General features: G+C 41.4%; 1 long non-coding RNA gene across 1 annotated transcript in view; it reads left to right on the top strand.

The window, feature by feature from the left end:
- The first annotated feature begins 4890 nt into the window (after window positions 1-4890).
- Window positions 4891-13745, top strand: part of LOC132401607 (uncharacterized) — a 58926-nt gene continuing 50071 nt past the window's right edge. Inside the window, exon 1 of the long non-coding RNA XR_009514631.1 lies at window positions 4891-5036. This is a non-coding gene — a long non-coding RNA (uncharacterized LOC132401607). The remainder of the gene's footprint in view (window positions 5037-13745) is intronic.

Genomic DNA, 13745 nt, shown 5'->3' on the forward strand with positions numbered 1-13745 from the left:
CTCTCCTCAGAAATGAACCACTGCAATCCAGGTGACATCCTGCTGAGCCGCCTCTCCAGCACATCCCCATTTTCCTTATAGTGTGGCAACCTGGAGCTACTAGGAGTGACTTGAGTGCTGTGCTCCTGCTGATGTCTGATCAGTGTGTTATAAAGCAGGAGCAGAACTTCCCTTTTGTTTGTATTCGCTGCCCTGAACTAATGATAGTCAGTATTCCATATGCCTCCTATGTATTACCTACAGTCACTTCTACCTTCAAGGATCTTTGGACTTGTATACTTGTGTCCCTCTGTTCTTCATTACTTCCTCATACCCTACCATTCATGGGGTACTTCCTAGCCTCATTAGAACTCCCCAACTGCATTACATCATATTTATCAGGACTAAACACCATCTGCCATTTCTCAGCCCATTTTACCAACACATTAATTCCACTTTGCTGTCTAAGACTGTTGCCCACATTGTCAATAACTTCACAAATCTCTGCAATTTTACTTATTGTACCTATTATATCCCTATCCAAGTCATTCATTTATATTATGAGGCAAACAGCTATGCAACTCAGACACGGACCCTTCAACCCACTGAGTCAACACTCACCATCAGGCACCCTTTTTATGCTAGTGTCATTTTGTTCTCCCTGCATGCACCAGGGGCAAGTTAGTGGACAATGGATCTACTAAAATGCATGCCAGTTCGGCATGGAAACTGGAGGACCCAGAGGTAAGCCCTGTGGCCATCAGGTGAATTTGAAAGCTCCATAAATAGAGAAGTGGTCGGATTCATCGTCAGGTTGCTGAAACTGTGACCAATTTGCCATCCAAATGGGGTCACATACAGTACTGTGCAAAAGTCTTAGGCACATAAATATAGCTAGAGTGCCCAAGACTTTTGCACAGTACTATACTTGGCAACATGGAGCAGAGAGCCAGTTTATGATGCTGGAAATGGTGAGGGTGGAGCACCGTGGGAGGGGTGAGGTACAAGTGGCGGAGAAAGAGTGCTAGGGGCAAGGGGTGGCTTGGGTACAGACACACCCAGCTCTAAGTCACCAGGCAAGGTAATTTGATTCCAAACAATTGGCTTATTGATCAATATAGAATGTCCATCTGGTGCTTCCTGCTCTCTCCCCTCTCGCCTTTACCCAATTATGATTCCCCTCTCCCACCCCCTTTCCACTCTCAGTAAACAACAGAGACCCATATCAGAATCAGGTTTATTATCATTCACATATGTCATGATTTATTTTGCTGCAGCAGTGCAGTACATAAAGCTACTACAGTACTGTGCGAAAGTTTTAAGCACCCTACATATATATCTGTGCTTAACACTTTTGCACAATACTAAAGTTCATTTCAACTTCTGCTCTTAAGGCTAATTTTTTCCATTCCTATACTGAATTAGGTGCTGCATTCTCAAGCACAAAGTCAAAACAGAGGTTAATCTGTTAATGAATTCGATGATCCCATGATACTTAAATGAGCAGGATTTCTCCTTACTTCTGGCCAATGTTTAGCTCATCAAGCTGTTAGTTCACTCATGTTTCTGGGACCTTGAGTGAAAATTAATTGTGTGTTCATGGTGACTCAAATTCTTAAGTATTTCACTAACTGAAAAGTAATTTCGGAAGATTCTGGAGTTGTGAAAGGTGTTTGTGTAAAACCAACTATTATCAACTGAAAACAAAGACTTCATGCTAGAAGTCTTAAGTAAAATTTTTAAAAATGGAAGTACAACAGATCAAGTAGCATCTCTGGACAGAGAAACAGAGTAAATCCTTCAGGTCCAGGGCAATTCAGCAGGACTCTGAAAGAGGGAAAGCAAGAGAGTTTGAAGTTGCAGAGGGATTGGCTGGAACAAAGGAGAACCATCTATGATGGATGCCTTAACAAATATATTCTCTTCAGCCAATCCATTCCAGCTCTGTTACTCGGAACTAACCTATCGTCTCTCTAGCTCAGTTCTAAATCAACATTCCTCAACTTGAAGTATTAATTCTGTTTCTCTCTCCATTTTGTTGCCTGATCTGCTGAGCATTTCTGGCATTTTCTGGTTTTGTTAACTTTAGAAACAAGCTTGCCTTTCCCTTCCATTTCTATGCAATTTTGGATATGATTTTGCACGACATTCACCGTGCCCTTTATCCTCTAGACCATAAACAAAAATATCAGCTTCTAACCAAAAGCTGAAGACAATAAAATTAATTTACGTGTTAAGGTACTGACAGCAACAGCTGATTAAAGCTGGGCGAAGGGGGGACAGAGAGGCATTGAGAAAGCAACAATAATGGAGGAGCACAGACAGATAGACCCAAAACACAGACTGTACATTTTCCTTCACAGATGCTGCCTGACCTGCTGAGTTCCTCCAGCAGCATTTTGTGTGTGTGTGTGTGTGTGTGTGTGTGTGCGTGCGTGCGTGCGTGTGTGTGTGTTGTGCATACGCACTCAAAGGACCCAACACTGATCACCAACAGTCACAGATTTGTTATTAAACAAATAGAAACATTGATGTTCTACGTAATAAGAAGATTTGAGGACAAAAGGCATTTCATTTAGTGAAGGAGGCAGGTTTTAAAAGGTGGGGAGAGAAGTCACGTGTATTGGAGGGTGAAACTTTAAGGCAGGGTTTTGAGTTTCAGCATCAAGGTGAACTGTGGGAGTGACTGAATTGGGTAACATCAAGGAATTGGAAGCAATAAGCAGTTGTAATAGAGATACAAAATTCAAATAACACACCAAGGTTATGAGCAATCTGGTTAAGTTTCACACAGGTAATGGAGAGATGGATAGAGCTGATGAATGCGGAATGGAGTTTGTTACCGAGAACAAGATCTTAGTTTCTTCCTAGAAAATGGCTGGAGGAAATTTCTGTTCATCTGACATTGAATGTTGAAGAAGTCTTGATGATTTAGGTCTAATGGAAAGATTGTGTGTGCAGATGACAAGCCAATGAGTCTCCTTTGAGAATTTGTAAATGCTGACTGTCTTTTCAATTGACGTTACTGAGTGAAGCAAGCAGATGATCAAATTGGATGTACTGGAAGCAAAGAGAGATCCTTGGTGATGGCAGAGATAACAGTAAGGGCATAGAAAGAAAAAGCATTATGAGTGAAAAAGCATTTAAGGCATTAAACAGTGAAGAGTGCAAAAAAGATTTACAAGGACATTGCCAGGATTGTGGGACTGAGTTACATGGAGAGGTTGGACAAGCGAGGACTTCCTTTCCTTGGAGTGTAAGAGATTGAGAGCTGATCTTACAGGGGTGTATATAATAATGAGAGGCACAAAAATGGTGAATGAAGTGTTTTTCACCCAGGGTTGAGAACTCAAGAAATGGAAGGCATAGTTTTAAGGTGAGAGTGGAAAGATTTAATCAGAATTTGAGGGACATTTTTTTTACACTGAGGGTAGTATTTGTATGCAATAAGCTCCTAGAGGAAGTGGCTGAGGCATGTACAATAACAGCTTTTAAACACATTTGGAGAGATACATAGTTGAAAAAGTTTCAGAAGGTCACGAGCAACTGGGACTAGCATTTTGGTCAGCGTGAGCCAGTTAGGCCAAAAGGCCTATCTCCGATCTCTATGACTCTTGTGATTTGCTGGTTGGGACACAATAGGCGAGTGTGGACAGGCAAGTATGCAGGCTCTCCAAATGAATGAAAGGGGAGAGCTGTTGAGAAGAATGGTGTTTCCAATTTTATCAGAGTCTGTGGATAAACTGAGACCTAGAAGCAGGACCTTCTCCTCGTTATAACAGCAAAGTTTGCCATTGGTGACTTCGGATCTGGTTCGGAAATAACACAGAAGCAGAATCTCATTTGGAGGATTCACTGTAAGATAAAGGAATTTGAGAAGACAAGGGCAGCCAAATGGAAATGAGTTGATGGCTTGAATAGATGGTAGAATCAAGGGTCTCTTTTGCAAAGGATAGATGGGGGCAGAGAAGGAGTGGTACCTAAAGAAAAGAATATTCACAACATAAAATTAAGACGACTAAGATATGAGCAACACTCACAAAATGCGGGGGGGGGGGGGGGGTAGTTTACCGGGCCTGGCAGCGTCCGTGGAAAAGAGTACAGTCGACGTTTCGGACACCTTTCAGCAGTCCTGTACCCTTTCCCACCGATGCTGCCTGGCCTGCTGAGTTCCTCCAGCATTTTATGGGTGTTGCTTGGATTTCCAGCATATGCAGGTGACTAGGCCGTGAGGTTGGGTGGTCAGCAGCGGCTTAGAGTGAACGGGACCGAGGGACCATAGAACGAGCCTGGAAGCGGTGATGAAAAATTGATCTTCGATTCATAGAGCATTAACAAATTAAAGACCTCCTGGTTTAGAGAGAATCATTTTAAAATCCAGTGATTAGTTAAACCCTATTAGATCCCATCAGGATTAATTTAAAACGCAATTAAGATCTCTCTCCTCAGTAAGTAATGCGAGTTCAGCGCGCGTAGGCTATGCTGCTTGGCCTCGTCATTTTGCTCAGGGCACAGGTTAGTCATTCACAAACCAGCAACGCAGATATATTAAAAATATAGCTAATGTTGGTGTCGCAAAGCTTCCCGTTCTTGTCCCTCTGATCTCAACTTAACGAAGGTTTCAACCCTTTCTCCCGACCCATTCTCCAGTCAGCCGAACACCCACACAATCATTACCCTGTATGAGTTTTTTTTACAAACTGGAGGCTGACTGGGAAGGACCGCCCGCCTTCAATCTTCCATTGCGGCCAATGGAGGAAAAAATGTCTCTCTTAAAGATTATCTGCTGAGCCAATGGTACGAGTCTGTGTGCTCCACGTGACTATATTTCCCCTGTCTTTCACATGGGTGTTATATAGTTCAATTCAGTGCAGCAGATGAAGCAATACTGGAGCAATGGGATGTCTGCACACTAGAGTCTGACTGTAAATAGAAGCATGCTTCTTTGTATAATTAATGGGACTTCCTCACCCTTTCCCTTCACACCCAATATTAAAACTGAAAGGCACTGTACAGCTTGACGAAGATTGATAAGAATCTACACTGTCAACTGAACTGTAAGTATTTCTTTTAATACACTTAACTACACAGATCCACACACCGACTCGGCAAATGTTTGTTAAACGGTCACATAACCTTGTAAATAAATACATTGGAAAAAAAACGTTCAAAGTTTGTGGGAAAACAGCTCACGTTCTGCAGTTTGACCTTAAATCACTTTTGTTTGAGGTGGTGTGGTGGGGGGGGGGGGGGGGCGGGAATGAAGAGCCGGCAGTTTCAGGGAGCTGTCGGCCCACTGCAGTGGAGGCAGCCCGCTGCATTATTCAAGCAGAGCTGAAGATGAAGTCTGATGCTTGTGCTAACACATCGGCCGTGTCCAATCAGTGGCATTGTGAGCAGTAAGTAGAACAAACTCAACTGACCCCGCGGCGAGGGGCTTTAGCCCTGTCCAGCCAACTCCGAGTTCAGTTCGTCCAACGAGTTGCTGAAAGGGCAGTGGCTGACAGAGACACAGCTGCAAGACTATGAAATTCAGACAAAGGCCAAGCAGGAGGGGATTTTTTTTCTCTCTCTTTGTTGTGTGTGTTTACATTAATTAATCTTTCCTATGCATTTCTACGTACAACACTGAGGAGCGGCCAGTAAATCCTGAAAGAGGCTGGACTTGATTGGGACAGGCTCAAATCGGTCTCCAGTTCTCGGGAGACTGCACAGATAAAATAGAGTACATGCATTCATGTAACAAGGGAATGAGCTTTTTTTTATATAGGCGTTTTTCCCCCTTTCTTTGTCTGCCGTCATGTCATCTACGACGACTCCTCCTTCACTCCCCCTCCTCCCCTCCTCCCTCTCTCTCCTTCCCCTTCACCACCACCCACTGTGAGCTGAGACACCTGAAGGCTAGACATAATGATCAACAGAGCTTTCGCCTGTCTGGCCTCCAGCCAGCTTTTCCCCTACAATCAAGGAGCCTGCACGCAATGCAGGTCGAGTGTATTTTCTGTACCGAGAGATCGGCTACAGCGAGCTTCCATATGCTGCAAACACTAAAAGGGTGGATTTTTAAAAATGTTACATGAAGGCACCTCAAAAACGACAGGACGTGCAGGAGAGAGACAGTCGCTGCGGTAAACTTTGTACAGAGTTTGACCAGACCAGATGGCCGCGTGCCCTTTTATTATTTAGATGAGACTCTTCCTTTCAATAACATCATTCTTCCTGCTCATAAGGCCCAGCTTAAAGTTTCCAGCGAATGGAATCAGCTGAGTATTTTCAATACTAATTGACCATATGCAGAGGAAGGGCTCGTGTGTGCAGTCACTGGGACCTGGGACCTTTGTCAGACTATGGGGATCAATCTGCTCTTTGTCTCCCTTTGCGATGGCGCGGGGGGGGGGGGGGGGGGGGTTAGAAATTGAACATTTTTTATGCAGCACTTCGGCGCTGCCTCCTTTCTGACACATCATTTACAGTACGTCCAAGGCTCCGGGGCTGCGCTGCTCTTGAACTTAATCGATCTATTGCGGACATTTCCCGCTTCAGTGTGGCTGCAACGTAAATATTCCGTCATAAGTTTTGGCGACTGGCATAACTTTCAAACTCTCGACACTATTATGGAGTGACGACGGGATGTGTAGCTGGTTTCTCACCCTGGTCATTGAATACAGAGTAAAATCCCATTTGTGCCAGTTCCCGAGCATCCGTCAAACATGAGAACTTTTAAACTGTTTTCCATCTTTTTTAAGAAAAACTCGGAGATTAACGGCTCTGTTAATAACAGGCCTTTAGATACAATGCACCTTAGCAAGCATTATTGCACATCTCCAAAATATTACTATATTAGCCAACGCCAATGGCAATAGGTCGCATCGGGACAAAAATATTTTCCAATTGAATCACGTCATTGCTGCAAGGAAAATTTGGTCTTCAAACGCTTATGGCTGCTTATGATAAAAAGAAACGCTCTTACTATCCGGACCTGCACTTGTATTCAAGTCGTTTGCCTGCATCTCGAGCGGGTGTGATAGGAGGATGAGAATAGGTGCGGAAAGGCAGACTGGAAGTGACAAGAGGAAATGCCACCAAAGGTATCATTCACGGTTTACATAACCGAGAAGCCAGGTGTGTGTAACTGCAATGGGAGAGGCTGCAGCTCTCTGCGGAGGAGGTGGCAGAAAAGGCGCTCGTAGGCATAGGTACGCCACGCAGAACTCGTGTAACCCGTGGTAGCTTTTTGAATGACAAAAGTATCTGACGTCTGAAGGAGACGAGCACCACGCCCGAAGAGAAGCTTCGCTGCATTGGCTCCTCCGCCGTCTAACGAGGCTCCTAGCTTCTGACAGTGTGGATTTAGATCGGCTTGATGGAATTTGAAAGGTAGTCATAAAACAGGTTTTCTGTGCAATCTAATCTTTAAAAGTTTTTTTAAAATGCCCGTATTTCTTGTAAAGGGCTGGAGAACAATTACACTGCTGGTGATCTTGAGTGTATTTTGTGGATTACCGCGGCTAGGAAAGAATAAAGGCGGGTGTCACATGATGAATCCGCAGGGGCTGTCTGGACTTTTCATACGGTGCAAAGTGTGTGCAGTCAGTGCCCTGGGCCGGGTCAGCCCCTGCCCTCCCCTCACCCAGGTGCAGCCAGCTACTTGACCTCTTGCGGGGCTGTGGCGGGTGGGGGAGCTCTGACTGCCGGCTAGCCGGCTACACATGGAGCTCAGCATCCACGCAAGCCGCAGCCTACTCCCCTGCCCGCGTCTGAAATGCCAATGTCAGCTTTTACTTCAGCCCTTTCGGATACCCCGAGAACCCCGACGTGCCTCTAATGTAATTTCAACCCGCATTTAACTTAACAAGTGTAGAAAAATGCAGTAGCTGTTTTCAGTACTTCGATGCTGCCGGACTTGCTGAGTTCCTCCAGCATTTTGTGCATGTGTGCTGCTTCTGTTTTGTGGGGGGGGGGGGGGGGGAATGTTGTGCCCTGAGAGCGCGCTTTTTAACTCTACCTTTTCTTTCAAATTAAATGACCAGAGAGAGCCCTCAGGGGGTTTAAGGTACCTGGTCGCCTCTATGGGGAGGGAGAAGTGACACTTGACTCAAAAGAGCACTGACGAATGTTAAATTGAACGTGGCGTTGGAAGTGAGCGTTGCCCTCTCCCACCAATTCATGTGGCACGTTGAAATTGTTTTACAACTCCTAGACTGGCCACCAGTATTTGTAAACGGCCGCGTGTCTGCGAATTTTTTGAACCACGTACTCTTCGGTGTAGTAAAATGAAGAGTGAATGTTCCGGGCTACCTGGTGGATATCGTTCTGTAAAGAATCTTCTCAGCTGTCTGTAAAGGGGGTCCCTTTTCCCTATTGCCTTGCCACTCTGGAGTTGGGAGATTTGAAAATAGGGTCGTACAGACGGAATATCTTCAGCATGAGACTTGGACAGCGTTTGGGTCGATATTTTTTTTACATTGTTTCTTATTTCTTCACTCATTCCTTCCCTTCCAAACAATTTCTCTAATTTCACGACGGCGTTTTCGTGCATGGTTGGAGGCGATGCATTTTATTTTAATCATGGACTTCATTATCAGTAACTTTCCTGGTGCACTTCTTCATGAGAAGTACACCCCCCCCTCCCTTCCCCTCCCCGCAGCACCCTGTAATCCATTTTGCCACTGTTTCTGAAAGACAAAGCGAGACCTCGTGACAATCAATAATTGAGCAGCAAGCAATTGAATTCTGCGAAGACATGCATTTAAAATCAAAAGCCCAGACATGCTGTGAGCCTAACTGTCTGGATGCATTGCAGCAGATATGCTGAAAAGCCGCATTGCTCCATCTAAACTATACATTAAAACGTTACTCCATCAAGTGAACTAATCCATTCCCTTTCAGTAAAAGCTGGATATCATTACCGCTGCTGACTCTGAAAACACAAGTAGGCAGTTACACATAAAAATCAGTAAGAGATTCTTGTTCCTAATCAGAGTGCTTTGTCGGTGTGCTACACAGTCATTTCCCTGTTAGACAGTAAATTATTAAAAGCACATTTTATCACCCCCCCCTCCACTTCTTTTCAGAAATTTAACGTGGTGTGTTTAATCTTTCTGAACAGGCAGGAAAGAGTTTAAGCAGCAAGTCAAAATACACACATTCCAGATTTTTTTTCGAAAGTCTCCTGATGACTTAAATGGTTTCCACAGTCACTGTTTAACTGCGTGCATGGAGGAGTCTGACAATCTGAGCTGTGTTTTCCAACAAATCTTGGTAAACTGGTTAATATAAATTTACAATATGCACTGCTGATTGAATGGATCAGTTAGGAGAAGAAATTTAATTTTGGAAATGCCCTGTAGCGGAGTTTAATGTTTTCTTTCACCCAATGTGATGTTTCCCTTTGCTGTCTTATGTTGGTCAAGTACAAGGTAATGATTAGTTTGGTTGTGACTGAGGGATATCCTGCAGAGCTCAGGCCATGTTATTTCCACTCTTGGTCACAGAGCCTTTTCACCAGGCTCTCAGACAGGGTGGTGATTTTCTTGTTTGTGGATCATAATTTATATCTTAACATTGTACATTACAAGAGCCAACTTTTAACCACCCCACAGCTTTTTTTTTAATCGGAGCAATCTTTTGACTTTCAACTGCTGTGTCCTGTACTGGATTTTAAAAACATTTAAATTCAAGCCAGGAAGTGAAAGGTGGTAGAGTTGCATGTACTTTTTTGAAGAGTGAACCCAGTGTAACTGAACAAGGTACTCTTAGTGGAGCTCTCAGAACTAACTTGTAGATATCTGGGACATAGATTCAAGTTTGCAATCTCTTTTGAACCTGTCAGCTTTTGTTCTGTATAGTTAAAAGACTAAGTGAGTATTGATCACAGCACAAGGGGATAGGATTATTTTGTAAGGAAACATTGCAGTCAACCCCTGTCCTGTTGATCCACTGCCCACTCCAGGATCTGAGATTGCAAGATTATTACTGGAAGCAAAGATTCAAATAGTTTGTTCTTTCAGTACATTGGGATAAATGTTAATTTTGTATTTTTGGCTGGGATCAAAGATTACATCTTTAAAATGTTGGTTCCACAAGTGTCCACCAAGCCATTTGAAATATTATTTCTGCAGTTTCACATTTTTTTTAATCTAAGGGATATAATTTCTGATATTAACTCATTTATGTGTGGGTGAGGGGGGGCAAATAATTGATGCCAGAAATTTGAATGAATGTGAATAGAGATGAACAAATTTCAATGGGCTGAAGTTCAATTGGTTCCTAATAGGAATGGGTAACGACTGGGAATGTGGGGCAATAGGAACGAGAACACCTCCTTTTAATTCCAACTAGATCACCTCATCTAGCACGTGCACAGGAATTTTCACCTCATTTTTCCTCCAGCCGTATTCTCCAGTATTTTTTAACTGGATGCAGGGATACAAGCTGAAATACTGAGCTGTGTTCTCCAACAAGAATAAAATAATGTTTGTAAGCTGATCAAATAATATAAGGTTATAGCAGATTCTACTGCAATTTGAATAGTTTTAGTTTCAGGAAGAAAAATCCAATATGGGCAAACAAACCTTGATATTTCATCCATTTTGGTCCCAGAATATTATTCCAGATATAAATATTATTAAAAATTACAGAATACGGTAGTCAAGCTGACCTTTGTACAGTTTTTATCAAAAACAGGAAATGGTTGACTGGAAGTGGGAAGATTAAATAAAACTCTGCTCTCTAGCCATACTTCACAATTAAGAAACCATAACTTCAAATACTATGTATTAGAAATTCTCATTGTTTAATCCACCTCGTATCATAGATTTCCTTTAATGCTGAGCAGAGTATTTTTGTTTAACAAATTGAGAGTTAGTATTGGTTATGTAGATCTTGTACCTCAAATAACAAAAAGGCCAACCTGTTCACGCTTTAAAATGGGGGAAGAACTTTGACTATCTATTACAGTTTTCATTTTGAAAACACCAATTTAACAATATTAATTTTTGAAATTGTATCTCAATAAGGCAACTTTAATTAAAAACTTATCTAAGTTAATAGATTTTGTTAATTAAGGCTGATCAGTTAAGAAGGCCTGTTTCTGAAGAAAATTACATGTTAGATTCAAATGCTTCACCCCTAAATATTGTTGAATAAAATGTTGACTCAGTGGGGATTGAGCTTTGATCTTGGATGCTCCCAAATCTTTCTGCAATCTGCCAAGCATCGTGAATGATCATAACAAAGTAGTTCTGTATTCTGGCTTCTGTATCCTTCTTTTTCTCAGGATCTCAGCTGAAAACGTTGCTTATTCCCCTCCATAGATGCTGCCTGACCTGCTGAGTTCCTTCAGCTCTTTGTGTTACTCAAGATTTCCATCATCTGTTGATGATTGTTTATAACAAAGCAGTTATTTTTTTTAACTGAGCTTTTTTTTACTGGTATCCATTTTAGTTTTTCAAACAAACTGTGCTTCTAATTTTCCTTTGTAGACTATTTAATACATCAATTTGTTTAAAATGAAATTCTGACAAAGTTTCAGTTTTGTAGTATCTGTTGACAAAAATGTACTGCCATCTTGTATATCTGCAGAGAAACCCAGGTTAATGGGTGATAGATGAATCTAGAATTGATTCTTTTGTCAGTCAGTCAGTGGGTAATGGTAATAGCATGTCCTCTCTCCCTTCTTACTACAATATCATTTATTGCAACTTCCTAGTAGTGTGAGTCGTGTTTTGCTTTTCCTGATTATTGAGAAAAAGTTGACATTGCCAATCTTAAAAATGTTAAATTTAGATTTCACCAAAATAATAGACTGAGGGAGATTTAAGCAAGAAAATAAGGAGGAAGAAAAAGCATCATTATCCCAGAACAGCATGAGTATTGATTTCTATCTGTCAAGGTTTACTCTATTTATTGTGTAAGGAAAAGACAGGGTCAGTCAGATATTGCTACAATGCCAAGTGCAAGGTCATTACAAAGATATTTAAGATAAATTTATACAACAAATATTTGTTCAGTTTGGAATGGTGATATTTTTCTTAGATGACCTGACTAAAACGAGATTATATCCTTTCATATGTTTCATGTTCTCTTTCTCTTTTGTATGAGTGTTATTTTCAATTATGCAAATAGTTATTTAAGCTAGAGGCAATTAACAGTATTTCACCAGAGCTTTTGTTTGTTTGAAAAGACAGTGAATAAATAGAGGCTGAAAAATATAACTCTGTAGCAACTTTGTGAACATTGGTTTTAAATTTTGTTAAAAATCCTACCTTGGAGCTTAAATAAAATAAGCTGTAACAGTACAAAGATACCTTTGACTGGCTTGGAACAGTTGCTGAGATGAAAAATAAAAGGTGGCTGTCAATAATGGCGGAAACAGCCCATGCTTTCTCTGCTTAACACCTTGTGGCTGAAAGGATAAATTTTACACACCAGTGAGAAGAATAACATTTAGGAATTCTGATTTTTCAGCAATTTGCTTTCCTCTTTCACATACTGTTTACAGTTATTTGAAAATGCTTAATCTTAATCTTTAAGATACAGAAAGTCCTCAGTAGATTTCAGGCTAGCCACATGTTTCCTATCATACAACATCTGCAAAGCTTGCCTCTGCACTTTCTGTTTAACCAGAAGAATGTAGGGATCCAAAGAAAATCTTTCAATCGTGGTTTTCGCTGCTAGACAATTTTTTTTTGGAAAATCTCCATGTAGTCATCAAAAGATTAATTAGAAAAATGCTGTTACAGTATAATGTCTTTTCATTCTCGGCCAGACTTCTGATGAAGCAGAACACCATGGGATTATATACCTTTAAAAAATATTCCAGTGTGTGACCTTTGACCAGTGAAAATATGAGAATTTTTTGTGATATTTAAGTGCGTTACATTTGTGTTCTGCTAATTTATTCAGATAATGTATTTCCCTACTTGTCTTGTGCCCCATACGTTCTGTCATAATGAGCCCAATTAATTTGAGTATAGGCAAAATAAGTGACACCATATTGAAATGATGATTAGTGGTATATTGTTAATCATACAGATTGTAACTGCCATTGGTATGGGGGCAAGATTTTCTGTTGGATCCAACCTGCCAATTCTCAATAGTTTTTTTTTTGACTCTATGACGTGTGACTCACAGACCTCTCTTGCTCTCATTGCCTTGACAAAATCAGCTTCTGCTATTCTAGAATGCAGAACATTGCAGTGTATGCCAGGCCCTTCGGCCCACAATGTTGTGCCAACCTTATTCTTTGGCATTTGACTTAGAAGTGAAAAATGCAGAATGTGCTCAGAAAGTCGGACAGCATCAGCTTAGGGCAAAACAGTTGATGTTTCAAATCAGGGGTCCTTCATCCCTGAGACCCAGAGCTCTATTTTTCTCTCTTCACAGCTGCTACCTTGAGAAATTTCTATTTTTTTTAAACTTAAGATTTTCAGCAGCTGCAGTTTTTCTCTGAAGTGTGATTGTCTGGGATAAACTGCTTTAAGTAATGTAGCATAGAACCACAAATATAGTTTTGCTCTGAGCTTCTTTCTGGTTAGGGATTCATAGCTTGTTTAATTTGCTAATCCAAATAATTTGACTTGCAAAGGTTTGAGCGCCATGATACGAAGCACATTGTATCAAACTGTGTGTGGAATAAACTAGCTAACTTCTGAGAAGCTGTTCACTTTGGTGCGCCTGTTTTTTAACTAGGTGAGAGACTGAGTAATGTTGACGTTCAAAGGGGCCTAGCTATATTTGTGCAGGAGGCTCTGAATATCAACCTA

This window comes from Hypanus sabinus, chromosome 11 (genome assembly GCF_030144855.1).
Source record: "Hypanus sabinus isolate sHypSab1 chromosome 11, sHypSab1.hap1, whole genome shotgun sequence".
Lineage (NCBI taxonomy): Eukaryota > Metazoa > Chordata > Chondrichthyes > Myliobatiformes > Dasyatidae > Hypanus > Hypanus sabinus.